We start from the raw sequence: 15,250 nt of genomic DNA on the forward strand, positions 1-15,250 counted from the left end.
CATCATAATGGAATTTTACATTATGACATCATAATGGAATTTTGCATTATGACATCATAATGGAATTTTGCATTATGACATCATAATGGAATTTTACATTTTGACATCATAATGGAATTTTGCATTATGACATCATAATGGAATTTTGCATTATGACATCATAATGGAATTTTGCATTATGACATCATAATGGAATTTTGCATTATGACATCATAATGGAATGTTACATTATGACATCATAATGGAATTTTTTATTATGACATCATAATGGAATTTTTTATTATGACATCATAATGGAATTTTGCATTATGACATCATAATGGAATTTTGCATTATGACATCATAATGGAATGTTACATTATGACGTCATAATGGCATTTTGCATTATGACATCATAATGGAATTTTGCATTATGACATCATGATGGAATGTTACATTATGATGTCATAATGGAATTTTGCATTATGACATCATAATGGAATTTTACATTATGACATCATAATGGAATTTTGCATTATGACATCATAATGGAATTTTGCATTATGACATCATAATGGAATTTTACATTATGACATCATAATGGAATGTTACATTATGACATCATAATGGAATTTTTTATTATGACATCATAATGGAATTTTTTATTATGACATCATAATGGAATTTTGCATTATGACATCATAATGGAATTTTGCATTATGACATCATAATGGAATTTTGCATTATGACATCATAATGGAATTTTGCATTATGACATCATAATGGAATTTTGCATTATGACATCATAATGGAATGTTACATTATGACATCATAATGGAATTTTTTATTATGACATCATAATGGAATTTTTTATTATGACATCATAATGGAATTTTGCATTATGACATCATAATGGAATTTTGCATTATGACATCATAATGGAATGTTACATTATGACGTCATAATGGCATTTTGCATTATGACATCATAATGGAATTTTGCATTATGACATCATGATGGAATGTTACATTATGATGTCATAATGGAATTTTGCATTATGACATCATAATGGAATTTTACATTATGACATCATAATGGAATTTTGCATTATGACATCATAATGGAATGTTACATTATGACGTAATAATGGCATTTTGCATTATGACATCATAATGGAATTTTGCATTAAGACATCATAATGGAATGTTACATTATGACATAATAATAAAATTTTGCATTATGACATCATAATGGAATGATACATTATGACATCATAATGGAATTTTTCATTATGACATCATAATGGGATTTTACATTATGACATCATAATGGAATTTTGCATTATGACATAATGGAATTTTACATTATGACATCATAATGGAATTTTACATTATGACATCATAATGGAATTTTGCATTATGACATCATAATGGAATTTTGCATTATGACATCATAATGGAATGTTACATTATGACATCATAATGGAATTTTTTATTATGACATCATAATGGAATTTTGCATTATGACATCATAATGGAATTTTGCATTATGACATCATAATGGAATTTTGCATTATGACATCATAATGGAATTTTGCATCATGACATCATAATGGAATGTTACATTATGACGTCATAATGGCATTTTGCATTATGACATCATAATGGAATTTTGCATTATGACATCATAATGGAATTTTGCATTATGACATCATAATGGAATTTTACATTACGACATCATAATGTTATTTTGCATTATGACATCATAATGGAATTTTGCATTATGACATCATAATGGAATGTTACATTATGACATCATAATGGAATTTTGCATTATGACATCATAATGGAATGTTACATTATGACATCATAATAGAATTTTGCATTATGACATCATAATGGAATTTACATTATGACATCATAATGGAATTTTACATTATGACATCATAATGGAATTTTGCATTATGACATCATAATGGAATGTTACATTATGACATCATAATGGAATTTTGCATTATGACATCATAATGGAATGTTACATTATGACATCATAATGGAATTTTGCATTATGACATCATAATGGAATGTTACATTATGACATCATAATGGCATTTTGCATTATGACATCATAATGGAATTTTGCATTATGACATCATAATGGAATGTTACATTATGACATCATAATGGAATTTTGCATTATGACATCATAATGGGATTTTACATTATGACATCATAATGGAATTTTGCATTATGACATCATAATGGAATTTTGCATTATGACATCATAATGAAATGTTACATTATGACATCATAATGGAATTTTGCATTTTGACATCATAATGGAATGTTACATTATGACATCATAATGGAATTTTGCATTATGACATCATAATGGAATGTTACATTATGACATCATAATGGAGTTTTGCATTATGACATCATAATGGAATTTTACATTATGACATCATAATGGAATTTTGCATTATGACATCATAATGGAATTTTGCATTATGACATCATAATGGAATGTTACATTATGACATCATAATGGAATTTTGCATTATGACATCATAATGGAATGTTACATTATGACATCATAATGGAATGTTACATTATGACATCATAATGGAATTTTGCATTATGACATCATAATGGAATTTTGCATTATGACATCATAATGGAATGTTACATTATGACGTCATAATGGCATTTTGCATTATGACATCATAATGGAATTTTGCATTAAGACATCATAATGGAATGTTACATTATGACATCATAATAAAATTTTGCATTATGACATCATAATGGAATGATACATTATGACATCATAATGGAATTTTTCATTATGACATCATAATGGGATTTTACATTATGACATCATAATGGAATTTTGCATTATGACATCATAATGGAATTTTACATTATGACATCATAATGGAATTTTGCATTATGACATCATAATAGAATTTTGCATTATGACATCATAATGGAATGTTACATTATGACATCATAATGGGATTTTTTTATTATGACATCATAATGGAATTTTGCATTATGACATCATAATGGAATTTTGCATTATGACATCATAATGGAATGTTACATTATGACGTCATAATGGCATTTTGCATTATGACATCATAATGGAATTTTGCATTATGACATCATAATGGAATGTTACATTATGATGTCATAATGGAATTTTGCATTATGACATCATAATGGAATTTTACATTATGACATCATAATGGAATTTTGCATTATGACATCATAATGGAATTTTGCATTATGACATCATAATGGAATTTTACATTTTGACATCATAATGGAATTTTGCATTATGACATCATAATGGAATTTTGCATTATGACATCATAATGGAATTTTGCATTATGACATCATAATGGAATTTTGCATTATGACATCATAATGGAATGTTACATTATGACATCATAATGGAATTTTTTATTATGACATCATAATGGAATTTTTTATTATGACATCATAATGGAATTTTGCATTATGACATCATAATGGAATTTTGCATTATGACATCATAATGGAATGTTACATTATGACGTCATAATGGCATTTTGCATTATGACATCATAATGGAATTTTGCATTATGACATCATGATGGAATGTTACATTATGATGTCATAATGGAATTTTGCATTATGACATCATAATGGAATTTTACATTATGACATCATAATGGAATTTTGCATTATGACATCATAATGGAATTTTGCATTATGACATCATAATGGAATTTTACATTATGACATCATAATGGAATTTTGCATTATGACATCATAATGGAATTTTGCATTATGACATCATAATGGAATGTTACATTATGACATAATGGAATTTTGCATTATGACATCATAATGGAATGTTACATTATGACATCATAATAGAATTTTGCATTATGACATCATAATGGAATTTTGCATTATGACATCATAATGGAATTTTGCATTATGACATCATAATGGAATTTTGCATTATGACATCATAATGGAATTTTTTATTATGACATCATAATGGAATTTTGCATTATGACATCATAATGGAATTTTGCATTATGACATCATAATGGAATTTTGCATTATGACATCATAATGGAATGTTACATTATGACGTCATAATGGCATTTTGCATTATGACATCATAATGGAATGTTACATTATGACGTCATAATGGCATTTTGCATTATGACATCATAATGGAATTTTGCATTATGACATCATGATGGAATGTTACATTATGATGTCATAATGGAATTTTGCATTATGACATCATAATGGAATTTTACATTATGACATCATAATGGAATTTTGCATTATGACATCATAATGGAATTTTGCATTATGACATCATAATGGAATTTTACATTATGACATCATAATGGAATTTTGCATTATGACATCATAATGGAATTTTGCATTATGACATCATAATGGAATGTTACATTATGACATCATAATGGAATTTTGCATTATGACATCATAATGGAATGTTACATTATGACATCATAATAGAATTTTGCATTATGACATCATAATGGAATTTACATTATGACATCATAATGGAATTTTACATTATGACATCATAATGGAATTTTGCATTATGACATCATAATGGAATGTTACATTATGACATCATAATGGAATTTTGCATTATGACATCATAATGGAATGTTACATTATGACATCATAATGGAATTTTGCATTATGACATCATAATGGAATGTTACATTATGACATCATAATGGCATTTTGCATTATGACATCATAATGGAATTTTGCATTATGACATCATAATGAAATGTTACATTATGACATCATAATGGAATTTTGCATGATGACATCATAATGGGATTTTACATTATGACATCATAATGGAATTTTGCATTATGACATCATAATGGAATTTTGCATTATGACATCATAATGGAATTTTGCATTATGACATCATAATGGAATTTTGCATTATGACATCATAATGGAATTTTGCATTATGACATCATAATGGAATTTTGCATTATGACATCATAATGGAATTTTGCATTATGACATCATAATGGAATGTTACATTATGACATCATAATGGAATTTTGCATTATGACATCATAATGGAATTTAAATTATGAGCTCATAATGGAATTTGGCATTATGACATCATAATGGAATGATACATTATGACATCATAATGGAATTTTGCATTTTGACATCATAATGGAATGTTACATTATGACATCATAATGGAATTTTGCATTATGACATCATAATGGAATTTTACATTATGACATCATAATGGAATTTTGCATTATGACATCATAATGGAATTTTGCATTATGACATCATAATGGAATTTTACAGTATGACATCATAATGGAATTTTGCATTATGACATCATAATGGAATTTTTAATTATGACATCATAATGGAATTTTACATTATGACATCATAATGGAATTTTGCATCATGACATCATAATGGAATTTTTCATTATGACATCATAATGGAATTTTACATTATGACATCATAATGGAGCTTTGCATTATGACATCATAATGGAATTTTGCATTATGACATCATAATGGAATGATACATTATGACATCATAATGGAATTTTTCATTATGACATCATAATGGGATTTTACATTATGACATCATAATGGAATTTTGCATTATGACATCATAATGGAATTTTGCATTATGACATCATAATGGAATTTTTAATTATGACATCATAATGGAATTTTACATTATGACATCATAATGGAATTTTGCATCATGACATCATAATGGAATTTTTCATTATGACATCATAATGGAATTTTACATTATGACATCATAATGGAGCTTTGCATTATGACATCATAATGGAATTTTGCATTATGACATCATAATGGAATGATACATTATGACATCATAATGGAATTTTTCATTATGACATCATAATGGGATTTTACATTATGACATCATAATGGAATTTTGCATTATGACATCATAATGGAATTTTGCATTATGACATCATAATGGAATGTTACATTATGACGTCATAATGGCATTTTGCATTATGACATCATAATGGAATTTTGCATTAAGATATCATAATGGAATGTTACATTATGACATCATAATAAAATTTTGCATTATGACATCATAATGGAATGATACATTATGACATCATAATGGAATTTTTCATTATGACATCATAATGGGATTTTACATTATGACATCATAATGGAATTTTGCATTATGACATCATAATGGAATTTTACATTATGACATCATAATGGAATTTTACATTATGACATCATAATGGAATTTTGCATTATGACATCATAATGGAATTTTGCATTATGACATCATAATGGAATGTTACATTATGACATCATAATGGAATTTTTTATTATGACATCATAATGGAATTTTGCATTATGACATCATAATGGAATTTTGCATTATGACATCATAATGGAATGTTACATTATGACGTCATAATGGCATTTTGCATTATGACATCATAATGGAATTTTGCATTATGACATCATAATGGAAGTTACATTATGACGTCATAATGGAATTTTGCATTATGACATCATAATGGAATTTTACATTATGACATCATAATGGAATTTTGCATTATGACATCATAATGGAATTTTGCATTATGACATCATAATGGAATTTTACATTATGACATCATAATGGAATTTTGCATTATGACATCATAATGGAATTTTGCATTATGACATCATAATGGAATGTTACATTATGACATCATAATGGAATTTTGCATTATGACATCATAATGGAATGTTACATTATGACATCATAATGGCATTTTGCATTATGACATCATAATGGAATTTTGCATTATGACATCATAATGGAATTTTGCATTATGACATCATAATGGAATTTTGCATTATCACATCATAATGGAATTTTGCATTATGACATCATAATGGAATTTTGCATTATGACATCATAATGGAATTTTACATTATGACATCATAATGGAATATTGCATTATGACATCATAATGGAATTTTGCATTATGACATCATAATGGAATGTTGCATTATGACATCATAATGGAATTTTACATTATGACATCATAATGGAATATTGCATTATGACATCATAATGGAATGTTACATTATGACATCATAATGGAATTTTGCATTATGACATCATAATGGAATGTTACATTATGACATCATAATGGAATTTTGCATTATGACATCATAATGGAATGTTACATTATGACATCATAATGGCATTTTGCATTATGACATCATAATGGAATTTTGCATTATGACATCATAATGGAATTTTGCATTATGACATCATAATGGAATTTTGCATTATGACATCATAATGGAATTTAAATTATGAGCTCATAATGGAATTTGGCATTATGACATCATAATGGTATGATACATTATGACATCATAATGGAATTTTGCATTTTGACATCATAATGGAATGTTACATTATGACATCATAATGGAATTTTGCATTATGACATCATAATGGAATTTTGCATTATGACATCATAATGGAATTTTACATTATGACATCATAATGGAATTTTGCATTATGACATCATAATGGAATTTTGCATTATGACATCATAATGGAATTTTACATTATGACATCATAATGGAATGTTACATTATGACATCATAATAGAATTTTGCATTATGACATCATAATGGAATTTACATTATGACATCATAATGGAATTTTACATTATGACATCATAATAGAATTTTGCATTATGACATCATAATGGAATGTTACATTATGACATCATAATGGAATTTTGCATTATGACATCATAATGGAATGTTACATTATGACATCATAATGGAATTTTGCATTATGACATCATAATGGAATGTTACATTATGACATCATAATGGCATTTTGCATTATGACATCATAATGGAATTTTGCATTATGACATCATAATGGAATGTTACATTATGACATCATAATGGAATTTTGCATTATGACATCATAATGGGATTTTACATTATGACATCATAATGGAATTTTGCATTATGACATCATAATGGAATTTTGCATTATGACATCATAATGGAATTTTGCATTATGACATCATAATGGAATTTTACATTATGACATCATAATGGAATTTTGCATTATGACATCATAATGGAATTTTGCATTATGACATCATAATGGAATGTTACATTATGACATCATAATGGAATTTTGCATTATGACATCATAATGGAATGTTGCATTATGACATCATAATGGAATGTTACATTATGACATCATAATGGAATTTTACATTATGACATCATAATGGGATTTTACATTATGACATCATAATGGAATTTTGCATTATGACATCATAATAGAATTTTGCATTATGACATCATAATGGAATGTTGCATTATGACATCATAATGGAATGTTACATTATGACATCATAATGGAATTTTGCATTATGACATCATAATGGAATGTTACATTATGACATCATAATGGAATTTTGCATTATGACATCATAATGGAATGTTGCATTATGACATCATAATGGAATTTTGCATTATGACATCATAATGGAATGTTGCATTATGACATCATAATGGAATTTTACATTATGACATCATAATGGAATTTTGCATTATGACATCATAATGGAATTTTGCATTATGACATCATAATGGAATTTTGCATTATGACATCATAATGGAATTTTGCATTATGACATCATAATGGAATTTTGCATTATGACATCATAATGGAATGTTACATTATGACATCATAATGGAATTTTGCATTATGACATCATAATGGAATGTTACATTATGACATCATAATGGAATTTTGCATTATGACATCATAATGGAATGTTGCATTATGACATCATAATGGAATTTTGCATTATGACATCATAATGGAATTTTGCATTATGACATCATAATGGAATGTTACATTATGACGTAATAATGGCATTTTGCATTATGACATCATAATGGAATTTTGCATTAAGACATCATAATGGAATGTTACATTATGACATCATAATAAAATTTTGCATTATGACATCATAATGGAATGTTACATTATGACATCATAATGGAATTTTGCATTATGACATCATAATGGAATGTTGCATTATGACATCATAATGGAATTTTGCATTATGACATCATAATGGAATGTTGCATTATGACATCATAATGGAATTTTACATTATGACATCATAATGGAATGTTACATTATGACATCATAATAGAATTTTGCATTATGACATCATAATGGAATGTTGCATTATGACATCATAATGGAATGTTACATTATGACATCATAATGGAATTTTGCATTATGACATCATAATGGAATGTTACATTATGACATCATAATGGAATTTTGCATTATGACATCATAATGGAATGTTGCATTATGACATCATAATGGAATTTTGCATTATGACATCATAATGGAATGTTGCATTATGACATCATAATGGAATTTTACATTATGACATCATAATGGAATTTTGCATTATGACATCATAATGGAATTTTGCATTATGACATCATAATGGAATTTTGCATTATGACATCATAATGGAATTTTGCATTATGACATCATAATGGAATTTTGCATTATGACATCATAATGGAATGTTACATTATGACATCATAATGGAATTTTGCATTATGACATCATAATGGAATGTTACATTATGACATCATAATGGAATTTTGCATTATGACATCATAATGGAATGTTGCATTATGACATCATAATGGAATTTTGCATTATGACATCATAATGGAATTTTGCATTATGACATCATAATGGAATGTTACATTATGACGTAATAATGGCATTTTGCATTATGACATCATAATGGAATTTTGCATTAAGACATCATAATGGAATGTTACATTATGACATCATAATAAAATTTTGCATTATGACATCATAATGGAATGATACATTATGACATCATAATGGAATTTTTCATTATGACATCATAATGGGATTTTACATTATGACATCATAATGGAATTTTGCATTATGACATCATAATGGAATTTTACATTATGACATCATAATGGAATTTTACATTATGACATCATAATGGAATTTTGCATTATGACATCATAATGGAATTTTGCATTATGACATCATAATGGAATGTTACATTATGACATCATAATGGAATTTTTTATTATGACATCATAATGGAATTTTGCATTATGACATCATAATGGAATTTTGCATTATGACATCATAATGGAATTTTGCATTATGACATCATAATGGAATTTTGCATCATGACATCATAATGGAATGTTACATTATGACGTCATAATGGCATTTTGCATTATGACATCATAATGGAATTTTGCATTATGACATCATAATGGAATGTTACATTATGACGTCATAATGGAATTTTGCATTATGACATCATAATGGAATTTTACATTATGACATCATAATGGAATTTTGCATTATGACATCATAATGGAATTTTGCATTATGACATCATAATGGAATTTTGCATTATGACATCATAATGGAATTTTGCATTATGACATCATAATGGAATGTTACATTATGACATCATAATGGAATTTTGCATTATGACATCATAATGGAATGTTACATTATGACATCATAATAGAATTTTGCATTATGACATCATAATAGAATTTACATTATGACATCATAATGGAATTTTACATTATGACATCATAATGGAATTTTGCATTATGACATCATAATGGAATGTTACATTATGACATCATAATGGAATTTTGCATTATGACATCATAATGGAATGTTACATTATGACATCATAATGGAATTTTGCATTATGACATCATAATGGAATGTTACATTATGACATCATAATGGCATTTTGCATTATGACATCATAATGGAATTTTGCATTATGACATCATAATGGAATGTTACATTATGACATCATAATGGAATTTTGCATTATGACATCATAATGGGATTTTACATTATGACATCATAATGGAATTTTGCATTATGACATCATAATGGAATTTTGCATTATGACATCATAATGGAATGTTACATTATGACATCATAATGGAATTTTGCATTATGACATCATAATGGAATGTTACATTATGACATCATAATGGAATTTTGCATTATGACATCATAATGGAATGTTACATTATGACATCATAATGGAGTTTTGCATTATGACATCATAATGGAATTTTACATTATGACATCATAATGGAATTTTGCATTATGACATCATAATGGAATTTTGCATTATGACATCATAATGGAATGTTACATTATGACATCATAATGGAATTTTGCATTATGACATCATAATGGAATGTTACATTATGACATCATAATGGAATGTTACATTATGACATCATAATGGAATTTTGCATTATGACATCATAATGGAATTTTGCATTATGACATCATAATGGAATTTTGCATCATGACATCATAATGGAATGTTACATTATGACGTCATAATGGCATTTTGCATTATGACATCATAATGGAATTTTGCATTATGACATCATAATGGAATGTTACATTATGACATCATAATGGAATTTTGCATTATGACATCATAATGGAATTTTACATTATGACATCATAATGGAATTTTGCATTATGACGTCATAATGGAATTTTGCATTAAGACATCATAATGGAATGATACATTATGACATCATAATGGAATTTTTCATTATGACATCATAATGGGATTTTACATTATGACATCATAATGGAATTTTGTATTATGACATCATAATGGAATTTTACAATATGACATCATAATGGAATTTTGCATTATGACATCATAATGGAATGTTACATTATGACATCATAATGGAATTTTGCATTATGACATCATAATGGAATGTTACATTATGACATCATAATGGATTTTTTTATTATGACATCATAATGGAATTTTGCATTATGACATCATAATGGAATTTTGCATTATGACATCATAATGGAATGTTACATTATGACATCATAATGGCATTTTGCATTATGACATCATAATGGAATTTTGCATTATGACATCATAATGGAATGTTACATTATGACATCATAATGGAATTTTGCATTATGACATCATAATGGAATGTTACATTATGACATCATAATGGCATTTTGCATTATGACATCATAATGGAATTTTGCATTATGACATCATAATGGAATGTTACATTATGACATCATAATGGAATTTTGCATTATGACATCATAATGGGATTTTACATTATGACATCATAATGGAATTTTGCATTATGACATCATAATGGAATTTTGCATTATGACATCATAATGGAATGTTACATTATGACATCATAATGGAATTTTGCATTATGACATCATAATGGAATGTTACATTATGACATCATAATGGAATTTTGCATTATGACATCATAATGGAATGTTACATTATGACATCATAATGGAGTTTTGCATTATGACATCATAATGGAATTTTACATTATGACATCATAATGGAATTTTGCATTATGACATCATAATGGAATTTTGCATTATGACATCATAATGGAATGTTACATTATGACATCATAATGGAATTTTGCATTATGACATCATAATGGAATGTTACATTATGACATCATAATGGAATGTTACATTATGACATCATAATGGAATGATACACTATGACATCATAATGGAATTTTGCATTATGACATCATAATGGGATTTTACAGTATGACATCATAATGGAATTTTGCATTATGACATCATAATGGAATTTTTAATTATGACATCATAATGGAATTTTACATTATGACATCATAATGGAATTTTTAATTATGACATCATAATGGAATTTTACATTATGACATCATAATGGAAATTTACATTATGACATCATAATGGAACTTTGCATTATGACGTCATAATGGAATTTTGCATTAAGACATCATAATGGAATGATACATTATGACATCATAATGGAATTTTTCATTATGACATCATAATGGGATTTTACATTATGACATCATAATGGAATTTTGTATTATGACATCATAATGGAATTTTACAATATGACATCATAATGGAATTTTGCATTATGACATCATAATGGAATGTTACATTATGACATCATAATGGAATTTTGCATTATGACATCATAATGGAATGTTACATTATGACATCATAATGGAATTTTGCATTATGACATCATAATGGGATTTTACATTATGACATCATAATGGAATTTTGCATTATGACATCATAATGGAATTTTGCATTATGACATCATAATGGAATGTTACATTATGACATCATAATGGAATTTTGCATTATGACATCATAATGGAATGTTACATTATGACATCATAATGGAATTTTGCATTATGACATCATAATGGAATGTTACATTATGACATCATAATGGAGTTTTGCATTATGACATCATAATGGAATTTTACATTATGACATCATAATGGAATTTTGCATTATGACATCATAATGGAATTTTGCATTATGACATCATAATGGAATGTTACATTATGACATCATAATGGAATTTTGCATTATGACATCATAATGGAATGTTACATTATGACATCATAATGGAATGTTACATTATGACATCATAATGGAATGATACACTATGACATCATAATGGAATTTTGCATTATGACATCATAATGGGATTTTACAGTATGACATCATAATGGAATTTTGCATTATGACATCATAATGGAATTTTTAATTATGACATCATAATGGAATTTTACATTATGACATCATAATGGAATTTTTAATTATGACATCATAATGGAATTTTACATTATGACATCATAATGGAAATTTACATTATGACATCATAATGGAACTTTGCATTATGACGTCATAATGGAATTTTGCATTAAGACATCATAATGGAATGATACATTATGACATCATAATGGAATTTTTCATTATGACATCATAATGGGATTTTACATTATGACATCATAATGGAATTTTGTATTATGACATCATAATGGAATTTTACAATATGACATCATAATGGAATTTTGCATTATGACATCATAATGGAATGTTACATTATGACATCATAATGGAATTTTGCATTATGACATCATAATGGAATGTTACATTATGACATCATAATGGATTTTTTTATTATGACATCATAATGGAATTTTGCATTATGACATCATAATGGAATTTTGCATTATGACATCATAATGGAATGTTACATTATGACATCATAATGGCATTTTGCATTATGACATCATAATGGAATTTTGCATTATGACATCATAATGGAATGTTACATTATGACATCATAATGGAATTTTGCATTATGACATCATAATGGAATGTTACATTATGACATCATAATGGCATTTTGCATTATGACATCATAATGGAATTTTGCATTATGACATCATAATGGAATGTTACATTATGACATCATAATGGAATTTTGCATTATGACATCATAATGGGATTTTACATTATGACATCATAATGGAATTTTGCATTATGACATCATAATGGAATTTTGCATTATGACATCATAATGGAATGTTACATTATGACATCATAATGGAATTTTGCATTATGACATCATAATGGAATGTTACATTATGACATCATAATGGAATTTTGCATTATGACATCATAATGGAATGTTACATTATGACATCATAATGGAGTTTTGCATTATGACATCATAATGGAATTTTACATTATGACATCATAATGGAATTTTGCATTATGACATCATAATGGAATTTTGCATTATGACATCATAATGGAATGTTACATTATGACATCATAATGGAATTTTGCATTATGACATCATAATGGAATGTTACATTATGACATCATAATGGAATGTTACATTATGACATCATAATGGAATGATACACTATGACATCATAATGGAATTTTGCATTATGACATCATAATGGGATTTTACAGTATGACATCATAATGGAATTTTGCATTATGACATCATAATGGAATTTTTAATTATGACATCATAATGGAATTTTACATTATGACATCATAATGGAATTTTTAATTATGACATCATAATGGAATTTTACATTATGACATCATAATGGAAATTTACATTATGACATCATAATGGAACTTTGCATTATGACGTCATAATGGAATTTTGCATTAAGACATCATAATGGAATGATACATTATGA

The sequence above is a fragment of the Eleutherodactylus coqui genome, chromosome 8 (assembly GCF_035609145.1).
Source record: "Eleutherodactylus coqui strain aEleCoq1 chromosome 8, aEleCoq1.hap1, whole genome shotgun sequence".
Classification (NCBI taxonomy): domain Eukaryota; kingdom Metazoa; phylum Chordata; class Amphibia; order Anura; family Eleutherodactylidae; genus Eleutherodactylus; species Eleutherodactylus coqui.